Genomic DNA, 18,476 nt, shown 5'->3' with positions numbered 1-18,476 from the left:
GACACATTACACCTCTATTAGTAGAAGGTGCAGAGGTAAGGGATGGGATAAGACACATTATTCCTCTATTAGTAGGTGGCGTAGAGGTAAGGGATGGGATAAGACACATTACACCTCTATTAGTAGAAGGTGCAGAGGTAAGGGATGGGATAAGACACATTATACCTCTATTAGTAGAATGTACAGAGGTTAGGGCTGGGATAAGACACATTACATCTCTATTAGTAGAAGGAGCAGAGGTAAGGGATGGGATAAGACATCACACCTCTATTAGTAGAAGGTGCAGAGATAAGGGATGGGATAAGACATATTACACCTCTATTAGTAGAAGGTGCAGAGGTAAGGGATGGGATAAGACACATTACACCTCTATTAGTAGAAGGTGCAGAGGTAAGGGATGGGATAAGACACATTACATCTCTATTAGTAGAAGGTGCAGAGGTAAGGGATGGGATAAGACATCACACATTTATTAGTAGAAGGTACAGAGGTAAGGGATGGGATAAGACACATCACACCTCTATTAGTAGAAGGTGCAGAGATAAGGGCTGGGATAAGACACATCACACCTCTATTAGTAGAAGGTACAGAGGTAAGGGATGGGATAAGACATCACACCTTTATTAGTAGAAGATGCAGAGGTAAGGGATGGGATAAGACACATTACACCTCTATTAGTAGAAGGTGCAGAGGTAAGGGCTGGGATAAGACACATAACACCTCTATTAGTAGAAGGTACAGAGGTAAGGGATGGGATAAGACATATTACACCTCTATTAGAAGAAGGTGCAAAGACACATTACACCTTTATTAGTAGAAGATGCAGAGGTAAGGGATGGGATAAGACATATTACACCTCTATTAGTAGAAGGTGCAGAGGTAAGGGATGGGATAAGACACATTACACCTCTATTAGTAGAAGGTGCAGAGGTAAGGGATGGGATAAGACACATTACACCTCTATTAGTAGAAGGTACAGAGGTAAGGGATGGGATAAGACATCACACCTTTATTAGTAGAAGATGCAGGGGTAAGGGATGGGATAAGACACATTACACCTCTATTAGTAGAAGGTGCAGAGGTAAGGGATGGGATAAGACACATTACACCTCTATTAGTAGAAGGTGCAGAGGTAAGGGATGGGATAAGACACATTACATCTCTATTAGTAGAAGGTACAGAGGTAAGGGATGGGATAAGACACATTACACCTCTATTAGTAGAAGGTACAGAGGTAAGGGATGGGATAAGACATCACACCTTTATTAGTAGAAGATGCAGAGGTAAGGGATGGGATAAGACACATTACACCTCTATTAGTAGAAGGTGCAGAGGTAAGGGATGGGATAAGACACATTACACCTCTATTAGTAGAAGGTGCAGAGGTAAGGGATGGGATAAGACACATTACACCTCTATTAGTAGAAAATGCAGAGGTAAGGGATGGGATAAGACACATTATACCTCTATTAGTAGAAGGAGCAGAGGTAAGGGCTGGGATAAGACACATAACACCTCTATTAGTAGAAGGTGCAGAGGTAAGGGATGGGATAAGACACATTACACCTCTATTAGTAGAAGGTGCAGAGGTAAGGGATGGGATAAGACACATTACACCTCTATTAGTAGAAGGTACAGAGGTAAGGGATGGGATAAGACATCACACCTTTATTAGTAGAAGATGCAGAGGTAAGGGATGGGATAAGACACATTACACCTCTATTAGTAGAAGGTGCAGAGGTAAGGGATGGGATAAGACACATTACACCTCTATTAGTAGAAGGTGCAGAGGTAAAGGGATGGGATAAGACACATTACACTTCTATTAGTAGAAGGTGCAGAAGTAAGGGATGGGATAAGACACATTACACCTCTATTAGTAGAAAATGCAGAGGTAAGGGATGGGATAAGACACATTATACCTCTATTAGTAGAAGGAGCAGAGGTAAGGGCTGGGATAAGACACATTACACCTCTATTAGTAGAAGGCGCAGAGGTAAGGGATGAGATAAGACACATCACACTTCTATTAGTAGTTAATGCAGAGGTAAGGGATGGGATAAGACACATTATACCTCTATTAGAAGAAGGGGCAGAGGTAAGGGCTGGGATAAGACACATAACACCTCTATTAGTAGAAGGTGCAGAGGTAAGGGATGGGATAAGACACATTACACCTCTATTAGTAGAAGGTGCAGAGGTAAGGGATGGGATAAGACACATTATTCCTCTATTAGTAGGTGGCGTAGAGGTAAGGGATGGGATAAGACACATTACACCTCTATTAGTAGAAGGTGCAGAGGTAAGGGATGGGATAAGACACATTATACCTCTATTAGTAGAATGTACAGAGGTAAGGGCTGGGATAAGACACATTACATCTCTATTAGTAGAAGGAGCAGAGGTAAGGGATGGGATAAGACATCACACCTCTATTAGTAGAAGGTGCAGAGGTAAGGGATGGGATAAGACACATTACACCACTATTAGTAGAAGGTGCAGAGGTAAGGGCTGGGATAAGACATCACACATTTATTAGTAGAAGGTACAGAGGTAAGGGATGGGATAAGACACATCACACCTCTATTAGTAGAAGGTGCAGAGATAAGGGCTGGGATAAGACACATCACACCTTTATTAGTAGAAGATGCAGAGGTAAGGGATGGGATAAGACACATTACACCTCTATTAGTAGAAGGTGCAGAGGTAAGGGATGGGATAAGACACATTACACCTCTATTAGTAGAAGGTGCAGAGGTAAGGGATGGGATAAGACATATTACACCTCTATTAGAAGAAGGTGCAAAGACACATTACACCTCTATAAGTAGAAGGTGCAGAGGTAAGGGATGGGATAAGACACATTACACTTCTATTAGTAGAAGGTGCAGAAGTAAGGGCTGGGATAAGACACATTACACCTCTATTAGTAGAAGGCGCAGAGGTAAGGGATGAGATAAGACACATCACACTTCTATTAGTAGAAAATGCAGAGGTAAGGGATGGGATAAGACACATTATACCTCTATTAGTAGAAGGAGCAGAGGTAAGGGCTGGGATAAGACACATAACACCTCTATTAGTAGAAGGTACAGAGGTAAGGGCTGGGATAAGACACATTACACCTCTATTAGTAGAAGGTGCAGAGGTAAGGGATGGGATAAGACACATTATACCTCTATTAGTAGAAGGTGCAGAGGTAAGGGCTGGGATAAGACACATAACACCTCTATTAGTAGAAGGTACAGAGGTAAGGGCATGTGTAATGTTTGTAATGTATGCTACATTTTTTTCCTCCATGTTGCTGCTTGGCGATGCATTGTACCACAAAGAATTCCTAGTGTACGTGAGTACACCTGGCCAATAAAGCGGATTCTGATAAGACACATTACACCTCTATTAGTAGAAGGTGCAGAGGTAAGGGATGGGATAAGACACATTATACCTCTATTAGTAGAAGGTGCAGAGGTAAGGGATGGGATAAGACACATTACACCTCTATTAGTAGAAGGTGCAGAGGTAAGGGATGGGATAAGACACATTACACCTCTATTAGTAGAAGGTGCAGAGGTAAGGGATGGGATAAGACATATTACACCTCTATTAGTAGAAGGAGCAGAGGTAAGGGATGGGATAAGACATCACAACTCTATTAGTAGAAGGTGCAGAGGTAAGGGATGGGATAAGACACATTACACCACTATTAGTAGAAGGTGCAGAGGTAAGGGCTGGGATAAGACATCACACATTTATTAGTAGAAGGTACAGAGGTAAGGGATGGGATAAGACACATCACACCTCTATTAGTAGAAGGTGCAGAGATAAGGGCTGGGATAAGACACATCACACCTCTATTAGTAGAAGGTACAGAGGTAAGGGATGGGATAAGACATCACACCTTTATTAGTAGAAGATGCAGAGGTAAGGGATGGGATAAGACACATTACACCTCTATTAGTAGAAGGTGCAGAGGTAAGGGATGGGATAAGACACATTACACCTCTATTAGTAGAAGGTGCAGAGGTAAGGGATGGGATAAGACATATTACACCTCTATTAGTAGAAGGTGCAGAGGTAAGGGATGGGATAAGACACATTACACCTCTATTAGTAGAAGGTGCAGAGGTAAGGGATGGGATAAGACACATTACACCTCTATTAGTAGAAGGTACAGAGGTAAGGGATGGGATAAGACATCACACCTTTATTAGTAGAAGATGCAGAGGTAAGGGATGGGATAAGACACATTACACCTCTATTAGTAGAAGGTGCAGAGGTAAGGGATGGGATAAGACACATTACACCTCTATTAGTAGAAGGTGCAGAGGTAAGGGATGGGATAAGACACATCACACCTCTATTAGTAGAAGGTGCAGAGGTAAGGGATGGGATAAGACACATTACACTTCTATTAGTAGAAGGTGCAGAAGTAAGGGATGGGATAAGACACATTACACCTCTATTAGTAGAAAATGCAGAGGTAAGGGATGGGATAAGACACATTATACCTCTATTAGTAGAAGGAGCAGAGGTAAGGGCTGGGATAAGACACATTATACCTCTATTAGTAGAAGGAGCAGAGGTAAGGGCTGGGATAAGACACATTACACCTCTATTAGTAGAAGGTACAGAGGTAAGGGCTGGGATAAGACACATTACACCTCTATTAGTAGAAGGTGCAGAGGTAAGGGATGGGATAAGACACATTACACCTCTATTAGTAGAAGGTGCAGAAGTAAGGGATGGGATAAGACACATTACACCTCTATTAGTAGAAGGTACAGAGGTAAGGGATGGGATAAGACATCACACCTTTATTAGTAGAAGATGCAGAGGTAAGGGCTGGGATAAGACATCACACCTCTATTAGTAGAAGGTACAGAGGTAAGGGATGGGATAAGACACATCACACCTCTATTAGTAGAAGGTACAGAGGTAAGGGATGGGATAAGACATCACACCTTTATTAGTAGAAGATGCAGAGGTAAGGGATGGGATAAGACATCACACCTTTATTAGTAGAAGATGCAGAGGTAAGGGATGGGATAAGACACATTACACCTCTATTAGTAGAAGGTGCAGAGGTAAGGGATGGGATAAGACATATTACACCTCTATTAGTAGAAGGTGCAGAGGTAAGGGATGGGATAAGACACATTACACCTCTATTAGTAGAAGGTGCAGAGGTAAGGGATGGGATAAGACATATTACACCTCTATTAGTAGAAGGTGCAGAGGTAAGGGATGGGATAAGACACATTACACCTCTATTAGTAGAAGGTGCAGAGGTAAAGGATGGGATAAGACACATTACACCTCTATTAGTAGAAGGTGCAGAGGTAAGGGATGGGATAAGACACATTACACCTCTATTAGTAGAAGGTGCAGAGGTAAGGGATGTGATAATAAGAATTTACTTACCGATAATTCTATTTCTCATAGTCCGTAGTGGATGCTGGGGACTCCGTCAGGACCATAGGGGGAATAGCGGCTCCGCAGGAGACAGGGCACAAAAGCAAGCTTTTAGGATCACATGGTGTGTACTGGCTCCTCCCCCTATGACCCTCCTCCAAGCCTCAGTTAGGTACTGTGCCCGGACGAGCGTACACAATAAGGAAGGATCTTGAATCCCGGGTAAGACTCATACCAGCCACACCAATCACACCGTACAACTTGTGATCTGAACCCAGTTAACAGTATGATAACACAGAAGTAGCCTCTAAAAAAAGATGGCTCACAACAATAATAACCCGATTTTTGTAACAATAACTATGTACAAGTATTGCAGACAATCCGCACTTGGGATGGGCGCCCAGCATCCACTACGGACTATGAGAAATAGAATTATCGGTAAGTAAATTCTTATTTTCTCTAACGTCCTAGTGGATGCTGGGGACTCCGTCAGGACCATGGGGATTATACCAAAGCTCCCAAACGGGCGGGAGAGTGCGGATGACTCTGCAGCACCGAATGAGAGAACTCCAAGTCCTCTTTAGCCAGAGTATCAAATTTGTAAAATTTTACAAACGTGTTCTCCCCTGACCATGTAGCTGCTCTGCAAAGTTGTAAAGCCGAGACCCCTCGGGCAGCCGCCCAAGATGAGCCCACCTTCCTTGTGGAGTGGGCTTTAACAGTTTTAGGCTGTGGCAGGCCTGCCACAGAATGTGCAAGTTGGATTGTGCTACAGATCCAACGAGCAATCGTCTGCTTAGACGCAGGAGCACCCATCTTGTTGGGTGCATACAAGATAAACAACGAGTCAGATTTTCTGACTCCAGCTGTCCTTGAAATATATATTTTCAATGCTCTGACAACGTCCAGTAACTTGGAGTCCTCCAAGTCGCTAGTAGCCGCAGGCACCACAATAGGCTGGTTCAAGTGAAAAGCCGAAACCACCTTAGGGAGAAAATGAGGACGTGTCCGCAGTTCTGCCCTGTCCGAATGGAAAATCAGATATGGGCTTTTGTACGATAAAGCCGCCAACTCTGAAACTCTCCTGGCTGAAGCCAGGGCCAGTAGCATGGTTACTTTCCATGTAAGATACTTCAAATCTACCGATTTGAGAGGCTCAAACCAATGAGATTTGAGAAAATCCAAAACTACGTTTAGATCCCACGGTGCCACTGGAGGCACAATTGGGGGCTGTATATGTAGTACACCCTTGACAAAAGTTTGTACTTCAGGCACTGAAGCCAATTCTTTCTGGAAGAAAATTGATAAGGCCGAAATTTGAACTTTAATAGACCTCAATTTTAGGCCCATAGACAATCCTGCCTGCAGGAAATGTAGGAATCGACCCAATTGAAATTCTTCCGTTGGGGCCTTCTTGGCTTCACACCACGCAACATATTTTCTCCAAATGCGGTGATAATGTTGTGCGGTCACTTCCTTCCTAGCTTTAATCAAGGTAGGAATAACTTCCTCTGGAATGCCCTTTTCTTTTAGAATCCGGCGTTCAACCGCCATGCCGTCAAACGCAGTCGCGGTAAGTCTTGGAACATACAAGGTCCCTGCTGAAGCAGATCCCTTCTTAGAGGTAGAGGCCACGGATCTTCCGTGAGCATCTCTTGAAGTTCCGGGTACCAAGTTCTTCTTGGCCAATCCGGAGCCACTAGTATTGTTCTTACTCCCCTTTTCCGTATAATTCTCAGTACCTTTGGTATGAGAGGCAGAGGAGGGAACACATACACTGACTGGTACACCCACGGTGTTACCAGAGCGTCCACAGCTATTGCCTGAGGGTCTCTTGACCTGGCGCAATATCTGTCCAGTTTTTTGTTGAGGCGAGACGCCATCATGTCCACCTTTGGTTTTTCCCAATGGTTCACAATCATGTGGAAAACTTCCGGATGAAGTCCCCACTCTCCCGGGTGAAGGTCGTGTCTGCTGAGGAAGTCTGCTTCCCAGTTGTCCACTCCCGGGATGAACACTGCTGACAGTGCTATGACATGATTTTCCGCCCAGCGAAGAATCCTTGCAGCTTCTGTCATTGCTCTTCTGCTTCTCGTGCCGCCTTGTCTGTTTACGTGGGCGACTGCCGTGATGTTGTCCGACTGGATCAACACCGGCTGACCCTGAAGCAGCGGTTTCGCCATGTTTAGAGCATTGTAGATCGCTCTTAGCTCCAGTATATTTATGTGAAGAGACTTCTCCAGGTTTGACCATACACCCTGGAAGTTTCTTCCCTGTGTGACTGCTCCCCAGCCTCGTAGGCTGGCATCCGTAGTCACCAGGACCCAGTCCTGTATGCCGAACCTGCGGCCCTCTAACAGATGGGCACTCTGCAACCACCACAGGAGAGACAACCTTGTTCTTGGTGACAGTGTTATCCGCTGATGCATGTGCAGATGCGATCCGGACCATTTGTCCAGCAGATCCCACTGAAATATTCGTGCGTGGAATCTGCCGAATGGAATTGCTTCGTAAGAAGCCACCATCTTTCCCAGGACTCTTGTGCATTGATGTACTGACATTTCCTGGTTTTAGGAGGTTCCTGACAAGTTCGGATAACTCCCTCGCTTTCTCCTCCGGGAGAAACACCTTTTTCTGAACAGTGTCCAGAATCATTCCCAGGAACAGCAGACGTGTTGTCGGTGTCAATTGAGATTTTGGAAGATTCAGAATCCACCCGTGTTGTTGAAGCACTACTTGGGTTAGTGCTACCCCGACTTCCAGCTGTTCTCTGGACCTTGCCCTTATCAGGAGATCGTCCAAGTAAGGGATAATTAATACGCCTTTTCTTCGTAGAAGAACCATCATTTCGGTCATTACCTTGGTAAAGACCCGAGGTGCCGTGGACAAACCAAACGGCAGCGTTTGAAACTGATAATGACAGTCTTGTATCACGAACCTGAGATACCCTTGGTGTGAGGGGTAAATTGGGACATGCAGATAAGCATCTTTTATGTCCAGGGACACCATGAAGTCCCCTTCTTCCAGATTCGCTATCACTGCTCTTAGTGACTCCATCTTGAACTTGAATTTCTGTATGTACAGGTTCAAGGATTTCAGATTTAGAATAGGTCTTACCGAACCGTCCGGCTTCGGTACCACAAATAGTGTGGAATAATACCCCTTTCCCTGTTGTAGGAGGGGTACCTTGATTATCACCTGCTGAGAATACAGCTTGTGAATGGCTTCCAATACCGTCGCCCTTTCTAAGGGAGGCGTTGGTAAAGCAGACTTTAGGAACCGGCAAGGGGGAGACCTTTCGAATTCCAACATGTAACCCTGAGATACTATCTGCAGGATCCACGGGTCCACCTGTGAGCGAGCCCACTGATTGCTGAAAATCTTTAGTCGACCCCCCACCGCTCCTGAGTCCGCTAGTAAAGCCCCAGCGTCATGCTGATGGCTTTGTAGAACCCGGGGCGGGCTTCTGTTCCTGGGCAGGGGCTGCTTGCTGCCCTCTCTTACCCTTTCCTCTGCCTCGGGGCAGATAAGACTGTCCTTTTGCCCGCTTGTTTTTATAGGAGCGAAAGGACTGCGGCTGAAAAGACGGTGTCTTTTTCTGTTGGGAGGGAGTCTGAGGTAAAAACGTGGATTTGCCGGCAGTTGCCGTGGCCACCAGATCCGATAGACCGACCCCAAATAATTCCTCTCCTTTATATGGCAATACTTCCATATGCCTTTTGGAATCCGCATCACCTGACCACTGTCGCGTCCATAAACTTCTTCTGGCAGATATGGACATCGCATTTACTCTCGATGCCAGAGTGCAAATATCCCTCTGAGCATCTCGCATATAAAGAAACGCATCCTTTAATTGCTCTAAAGTCAATAAAATACTGTCCCTATCCAGGGTATCAATATTTTCAGTCAGGGAATCCAACCACACTACCCCAAGCACTGCACATCCAGGCTGAGGCTATTGCTGGTCGGAGTAAAACACCAGTATGTGTGTATATACTCTTCAGTGTAGTTTCCAGCCTCCTATCTGCTGGATCCTTGAGGGCGGCCGTATCAGGAGACGGCAACGCCACTTGTTTTGATAAACGTGTGAGCGCTTTATCCACCCTAGGGGGTGTTTCCCAGCGCGCCCTAACCTCTGGTGGGAAAGGGTATAATGCCAATAACTTCTTTGAAATTAGCAGTTTTCTATCGGGGTTAACCCACGCTTCATCACACACGTCATTCAATTCCTCTGATTCTGGAAAAGCTACAGGTAGTTTTTTCACCCCCCACATAATACCCCTTTTTGAGGTACCTGCAGTATCAGAGATCTGCAAAGCCTCCTTCATTGCCGTGATCATATAACGTGTGGCCCTATTAGAAAATACGTTTGTTTCTTCACCGTCGACACTAGATTCATCTGTGTCGGTACCTGTGTCGACTGACTGAGGTAAGGGACGTTTTACAGCCCCTGACGGTGTCTGAGACGCCTGAGCAGGTACCAACTGGTTTTCCGGCCGTCTCATTTCGTCAACTGACTTTTGTAATGTACTAACATTTTCACGTAATTCCATAATTAAAGCCATCCATTCCGGTGTCGACTCCCTAGGGGGTGACATCACCATTACCGGCAATTGCTCCGCCTCCATACCAACATCGTCCTCATACATGTCGACACACACGTACCGACACACAGCAGACACACAGGGAATGCTCTTATCGAAGACAGGACCCCACTAGCCCTTTGGGGAGACAGAGGGAGAGTTTGCCAGCACACACCAAAAGCGCTATAAAATGTATATAAACAACCCTAAAAGGTGTTGTTTCTGTTATATGCGCTTTAAATATATAAATATCGCCAAAATATGCCCCCCTTCTCTTTGTTACCCTGTTTCTGTAGTGCAGTGCAGGGGAGAGTCCTGGGAGCCTTCCTCACAGCGGAGCTGAGCAGGAAAATGGCGGTGTGCTGAGGAGAATAAGCCCCGCCCCCTTTTCGGCGGGCTTTTCTCCCGGGTTTTGAGATATCTGGCCTGGGTTAAATACATACATATAGCCTCAATGGCTATATGTGATGTATTCTTTGCCATAAAAGGTATTAATTATTGCTGCCCAGGGCGCCCCCAGCAGCGCCCTGCACCCTCCGTGACCGTTCAGTGTGAAGTGTGTAGCAACAATGGCTCACAGCTGCAGTGCTGTGCGCTACCTTCATGAAGGCTGAAGAGCCTTCTGCCGCCTGTTTCCGGACCCACGATCTTCAGCATCTGTAAGGGGGATCGGCGGCGCGGCTCCGGGACGAACCCCAGGGTGACCTGTGTTCCGACTCCCTCTGGAGCTATGTCCAGTAGCCTAAGACTCCAATCCATCCTGCACGCAGGTGAGTTGAAAATCTCTCCCCTAAGTCCCTCGATGCAGTGAGCCTGTTGCCAGCAGGACTCACTGAAAATAAAAAACCTAAAAACTTTTTCTAAGCAGCTCTTTAGGAGAGCCACCTAGATTGCACCCTGCTCGGACGGGCACAAAAACCTAACTGAGGCTTGGAGGAGGGTCATAGGGGGAGGAGCCAGTACACACCATGTGATCCTAAAAGCTTGCTTTTGTGCCCTGTCTCCTGCGGAGCCGCTATTCCCCCTATGGTCCTGACGGAGTCCCCAGCATCCACTAGGACGTTAGAGAAAAGACACATTACATCTCTATTAGTAGAAGGTGCAGAAGTAAGGGATGGGATAAGACACATTACACCTCTATTAGTAGAAAATGCAGAGGTAAGGGATGGGATAAGACACATTATACCTCTATTAGTAGAAGGAGCAGAGGTAAGGGCTGGGATAAGACACATTACACCTATTAGTAGAAGGCGCAGAGGTAAGGGATGAGATAAGACACATCACACTTCTATTAGTAGAAAATGCAGAGGTAAGGGATGGGATAAGACACATTATACCTCTATTAGTAGAAGGAGCAGAGGTAAGGGCTGGGATAAGACACAACACCTCTATTAGTAGAAGGTACAGAGGTAAGGGCATGTGTAATGTTTGTAATGTATGCTACATTTTTTTCTTCCATGTTGCTGCTTGGCGATGCATTGTACCACAAAGAATTCCTAGTGTACGTGAGTACACCTGGCCAATAAAGCTGATTCTGATAAGACACATTACACCTCTATTAGTAGAAGGTGCAGAGGTAAGGGATGGGATAAGACACATTATACCTCTATTAGTAGAAGGTGCAGAGGTAAGGGATGGGATAAGACACATTATACCTCTATTAGTAGAAGGTGCAGAGGTAAGGGATGGGATAAGACACATTACACCTCTATTAGTAGAAGGTGCAGAGGTAAGGGATGGGATAAGACACATTATTCCTCTATTAGTAGGTGGCGTAGAGGCAAGGGATGGGATAAGACACATTACACCTCTATTAGTAGAAGGTGCAGAGGTAAGGGATGGGATAAGACACATTATACCTCTGTTAGTAGAATGTACAGAGGTAAGGGCTGGGATAAGACACATTACATCTCTATTAGTAGAAGGAGCAGAGGTAAGGGATGGGATAAGACATCACACCTCTATTAGTAGAAGGTGCAGAGGTAAGGGATGGGATAAGACACATTACACCACTATTAGTAGAAGGTGCAGAGGTAAGGGCTGGGATAAGACATCACACATTTATTAGTAGAAGGTACAGAGGTAAGGGATGGGATAAGACACATCACACCTCTATTAGTAGTAGGTACAGAGGTAAGGGATGGGATAAGACATCACACCTTTATTAGTAGAAGATGCAGCGGTAAGGGATGGGATAAGACACATTATACCTCTATTAGTAGAAAATGCAGAGGTAAGGGATGGGATAAGACACATTATACCTCTATTAGTAGAAGGAGCAGAGGTAAGGGCTGGGATAAGACATATTACACCTCTATTAGTAGAAGGCGCAGAGGTAAGGGATGAGATAAGACACATCACACTTCTATTAGTAGAAAATGCAGAGGTAAGGGATGGGATAAGACACATTATACCTCTATTAGTAGAAGGAGCAGAGGTAAGGGCTGGGATAAGACACATAACACCTCTATTAGTAGAAGGTACAGAGGTAAGGGCTGGGATAAGACATATTACACCTCTATTAGTAGAAGGTGCAGAGGTAAGGGATGGGATAAGACACATTATACCTCTATTAGTAGAAGGTGCAGAGGTAAGGGATGGGATAAGACACATTATACCTCTATTAGTAGAAGGTGCAGAGGTAAGGGATGGGATAAGACACATTATACCTCTATTAGTAGAAGGTGCAGAGGTAAGGGATGGGATAAGACACATTACACCTCTATTAGTAGAAGGTGCAGAGGTAAGGGATGGGATAAGACACATTATTCCTCTATTAGTAGGTGGCGTAGAGGTAAGGGATGGGATAAGACACATTACACCTCTATTAGTAGAAGATGCAGAGGTAAGGGATGGGATAAGACACATTATACCTCTATTAGTAGAATGTACAGAGGTAAGGGCTGGGATAAGACACATTACATCTCTATTAGTAGAAGGAGCAGAGGTAAGGGATGGGATAAGACATCACACCTCTATTAGTAGAAGGTGCAGAGGTAAGGGATGGGATAAGACATATTACACCTCTATTAGTAGAAGGTGCAGAGGTAAGGGATGGGATAAGACACATTACACCTCTATTAGTAGAAGGTGCAGAGGTAAGGGATGGGATAAGACACATTACATCTCTATTAGTAGAAGGTGCAGAGGTAAGGGATGGGATAAGACACATTATACCTCTATTAGTAGAAGGTGCAGAGGTAAGGGATGGGATAAGACATCACACCTTTATTAGTAGAAGATGCAGAGGTAAGGGATGGGATAAGACACATTACACCTCTATTAGTAGAAGGTGCAGAGGTAAGGGATGGGATAAGACACATTACACCTCTATTAGTAGAAGGTGCAGAGGTAAGGGATGGGATAAGACACATTACACTTCTATTAGTAGAAGGTGCAGAAGTAAGGGATGGGATAAGACACATCACACCTCTATTAGTAGAAGGAGCAGAGGTAAGGGCTGGGGTAAGACACATTACACCTCTATTAGTAGAAGGCGTAGAGGTAAGGGATGAGATAAGACATCACACTTCTATTAGTAGTTAATGCAGAGGTAAGGGATGGGATAAGACACATTATACCTCTATTAGTAGAAGGAGCAGAGGTAAGGGCTGGGATAAGACACATAACACCTCTATTAGTAGAAGGTGCAGAGGTAAGGGATGGGATAAGACACATTACACCTCTATTAGTAGAAGGTGCAGAGGTAAGGGATGGGATAAGACACATTATTCCTCTATTAGTAGGTGGCGTAGAGGTAAGGGATGGGATAAGACACATTACACCTCTATTAGTAGAAGGTGCAGAGGTAAGGGATGGGATAAGACACATTACACTTCTATTAGTAGAAGGTGCAGAAGTAAGGGATGGGATAAGACACATTACACCTCTATTAGTAGAAAATGCAGAGGTAAGGGATGGGATAAGACACATTATACCTCTATTAGTAGAAGGAGCAGAGGTAAGGGCTGGGATAAGACACATTACACCTCTATTAGTAGAAGGCGCAGAGGTAAGGGATGAGATAAGACACATTATACCTCTATTAGTAGAAGGTGCAGAGGTAAGGGATGGGATAAGACACATTATTCCTCTATTAGTAGGTGGCGTAGAGGTAAGGGATGGGATAAGACACATTACACCTCTATTAGTAGAAGATGCAGAGGTAAGGGATGGGATAAGACACATGACACTTCTATTAGTAGAAAATGCAGAGGTAAGGGATGGGATAAGACACATTATACCTCTATTAGTAGAAGGTGCAGAGGTAAGGGATGGGATAAGACACATTATACCTCTATTAGTAGAAGGTGCAGAGGTAAGGGATGGGATAAGACACATTACACCTCTATTAGTAGAAGGTGCAGAGGTAAGGGATGGGATAAGACACATTATTCCTCTATTAGTAGGTGGCGTAGAGGTAAGGGATGGGATAAGACACATTACACCTCTATTAGTAGAATGTACAGAGGTAAGGGATGGGATAAGACACATTACATCTCTATTAGTAGAAGGAGCAGAGGTAAGGGATGGGATAAGACATCACACCTCTATTAGTAGAAGGTGCAGAGGTAAGGGATGGGATAAGACATATTACACCTCTATTAGTAGAAGGTGCAGAGGTAAGGGATGGGATAAGACACATTACACCTCTATTAGTAGAAGGTGCAGAGGTAAGGGATGGGATAAGACACATTACATCTCTATTAGTAGAAGGTGCAGAGGTAAGGGATGGGATAAGACACATTATACCTCTATTAGTAGAAGGTGCAGAGGTAAGGGATGGGATAAGACACATTACACCTCTATTAGTAGAAGGTGCAGAGGTAAGGGATGGGATAAGACACATTACACTTCTATTAGTAGAAGGTGCAGAAGTAAGGGATGGGATAAGACACATTACACCTCTATTAGTAGAAAATGCAGAGGTAAGGGATGGGATAAGACACATTATACCTCTATTAGTAGAAGGAGCAGAGGTAAGGGCTGGGATAAGACACATTACACCTCTATTAGTAGAAGGAGCAGAGGTAAGGGATGGGATAAGACATCACACCTCTATTAGTAGAAGGTGCAGAGGTAAGGGCTGGGATAAGACACATTACACCTCTATTAGTAGAAGGTGCAGAGGTAAGGGCTGGGATAAGACACATTACACCTCTATTAGTAGAAGGTGCAGAGGTAAGGGATGGGATAAGACACATTATTCCTCTATTAGTAGGTGGCGTAGAGGTAAGGGATGGGATAAGACACATTACACCTCTATTAGTAGAAGGTGCAGAGGTAAGGGATGGGATAAGACACATTACACTTCTATTAGTAGAAGGTGCAGAAGTAAGGGATGGGATAAGACACATTACACCTCTATTAGTAGAAAATGCAGAGGTAAGGGATGGGATAAGACACATTATACCTCTATTAGTAGAAGGAGCAGAGGTAAGGGCTGGGATAAGACACATTACACCTCTATTAGTAGAAGGCGCAGAGGTAAGGGATGAGATAAGACACATGACACTTCTATTAGTAGAAAATGCAGAGGTAAGGGATGGGATATGACACATTATACCTCTATTAGTAGAAGGTGCAGAGGTAAGGGATGGGATAAGACACATTATTCCTCTATTAGTAGGTGGCGTAGAGGTAAGGGCTGGGATAAGACACATTACATCTCTATTAGTAGAAGGAGCAGAGGTAAGGGATGGGATAAGACATCACACCTCTATTAGTAGAAGGTGCAGAGGTAAGGGATGGGATAAGACACATTACACCACTATTAGTAGAAGGTGCAGAGGTAAGGGCTGGGATAAGACATCACACATTTATTAGTAGAAGGTACAGAGGTAAGGGATGGGATAAGACACATCACACCTCTATTAGTAGAAGGTGCAGAGATAAGGGCTGGGATAAGACACATCACACCTCTATTAGTAGAAGGTACAGAGGTAAGGGATGGGATAAGACATCACACCTTTATTAGTAGAAGATGCAGAGGTAAGGGATGGGATAAGACACATTACACCTCTATTAGTAGAAGGTGCAGAGGTAAGGGATGGGATAAGACACATTACACCTCTATTAGTAGAAGGTGCAGAGGTAAGGGATGGGATAAGACATATTACACCTCTATTAGAAGAAGGTGCAGAGGTAAGGGATGGGATAAGACACATTACACCTCTATTAGTAGAAGGTGCAGAGGTAAGGGATGGGATAAGACACATTACACCTCTATTAGTAGAAGGTACAGAGGTAAGGGATGGGATAAGACATCACACCTTTATTAGTAGAAGATGCAGAGGTAAGGGATGGGATAAGACACATTACACCTCTATTAGTAGAAGGTGCAGAGGTAAGGGATGGGATAAGACACATTACACCTCTATTAGTAGAAGGTGCAGAGGTAAGGGATGGGATAAGACACATTACATCTCTATTAGTAGAAGGTACAGAGGTAAGGGATGGGATAAAACACATTACACCTCTATTAGTAGAAGGTGCAGAGGTAAGGGATGGGATAAGACACATTACACTTCTATCAGTAGAAGGTGCAGAAGTAAGGGATGGGATAAGACACATTACACCTCTATTAGTAGAAAATGCAGAGGTAAGGGATGGGATAAGACACATTATACCTCTATTAGTAGAAGGAGCAGAGGTAAGGGCTGGGATAAGACACATTACACCTCTATTAGTAGAAGGCGCAGAGGTAAGGGATGAGATAAGACACATCACACTTCTATTAGTAGAAAATGCAGAGGTAAGGGATGGGATAAGACACATTATACCTCTATTAGTAGAAGGAGCAGAGGTAAGGGCTGGGATAAGACACATAACACCTCTATTAGTAGAAGGTACAGAGGTAAGGGCTGGGATAAGACACATTACACCTCTATTAGTAGAAGGTGCAGAGGTAAGGGATGGGATAAGACACATTATACCTCTATTAGTAGAAGGTGCAGAGGTAAGGGATGGGATAAGACACATTACACCTCTATTAGTAGAAGGTGCAGAGGTAAGGGATGGGATAAGACACATTATTCCTCTATTAGTAGGTGGCGTAGAGGTAAGGGATGGGATAAGACACATTACACCTCTATTAGTAGAAGGTGCAGAGGTAAGGGATGGGATAAGACACATTATACCTCTGTTAGTAGAATGTACAGAGGTAAGGGCTGGGATAAGACACATTACATCTCTATTAGTAGAAGGAGCAGAGGTAAGGGATGGGATAAGACATCACACCTCTATTAGTAGAAGGTGCAGAGGTAAGGGATGGGATAAGACATATTACACCTCTATTAGTAGAAGGTGCAGAGGTAAGGGATGGGATAAGACACATTACACCTCTATTAGTAGAAGGTGCAGAGGTAAGGGATGGGATAAGACACATTACACCTCTATTAGTAGAAGGTGCAGAGGTAAGGGATGGGATAAGACACATTACACCTCTATTAGTAGAAGGTGCAGAGGTAAGGGATGGGATAAGACACATTACACTTCTATTAGTAGAAGGTGCAGAAGTAAGTGATGGGATAAGACACATTACACCTCTATTAGTAGAAAATGCAGAGGTAAGGGATGGGATAAGACACATTATACCTCTATTAGTAGAAGGAGCAGAGGTAAGGGCAGGGATAAGACACATTACACCTCTATTAGTAGAAGGCGCAGAGGTAAGGGATGAGATAAGACACATCACACTTCTATTAGTAGTTAATGCAGAGGTAAGGGATGGGATAAGACACATTATACCTCTATTAGTAGAAGGAGCAGAGGTAAGGGCTGGGATAAGACACATAACACCTCTATTAGTAGAAGGAGCAGAGGTAAGGGCTGGGATAAGACACATTACACCTCTATTAGTAGAAGGTGCAGAGGTAAGGGATGGGATAAGACACATTATACCTCTATTAGTAGAAGGTGCAGAGGTAAGGGATGGGATAAGACACATTACACCTCTATTAGTAGAAGGTGCAGAGGTAAGGGATGGGATAAGACACATTATTCCTCTATTAGTAGGTGGCGTAGAGGTAAGGGATGTGATAAGACACATTACACCTTTATTAGTAGAAGGTGCAGAGGTAAGGGATGGGATAAGACACATTATACCTCTATTAGTAGAATGTACAGAGGTAAGGGCTGGGATAAGACACATTACATCTCTATTAGTAGAAGGAGCAGAGGTAAGGGATGGGATAAGACATCACACCTCTATTAGTAGAAGGTGCAGAGGTAAGGGATGGGATAAGACACATTACACCACTAATAGTAGAAGGTGCAGAGGTAAGGGCTGGGATAAGACATCACACATTTATTAGTAGAAGGTGCAGAGATAAGGGATGGAATCAGACATCTTACACCTCTATAAGAAGGTGCAGAGTTCCCATGCTCACTTCCTCTCTGCAGGACAAAAACTGAATTTGTATTTTTTGTATTCCTTTTTCTGGATAGAGGCTTCTGTTCTTATTTAGCTCCATCTCATTA

The sequence above is a fragment of the Pseudophryne corroboree genome, chromosome 6 (genome assembly GCF_028390025.1).
Source record: "Pseudophryne corroboree isolate aPseCor3 chromosome 6, aPseCor3.hap2, whole genome shotgun sequence".
NCBI classification, from domain to species: Eukaryota; Metazoa; Chordata; class Amphibia; order Anura; family Myobatrachidae; genus Pseudophryne; species Pseudophryne corroboree.
This window is presented reverse-complemented; position numbering follows the sequence as displayed.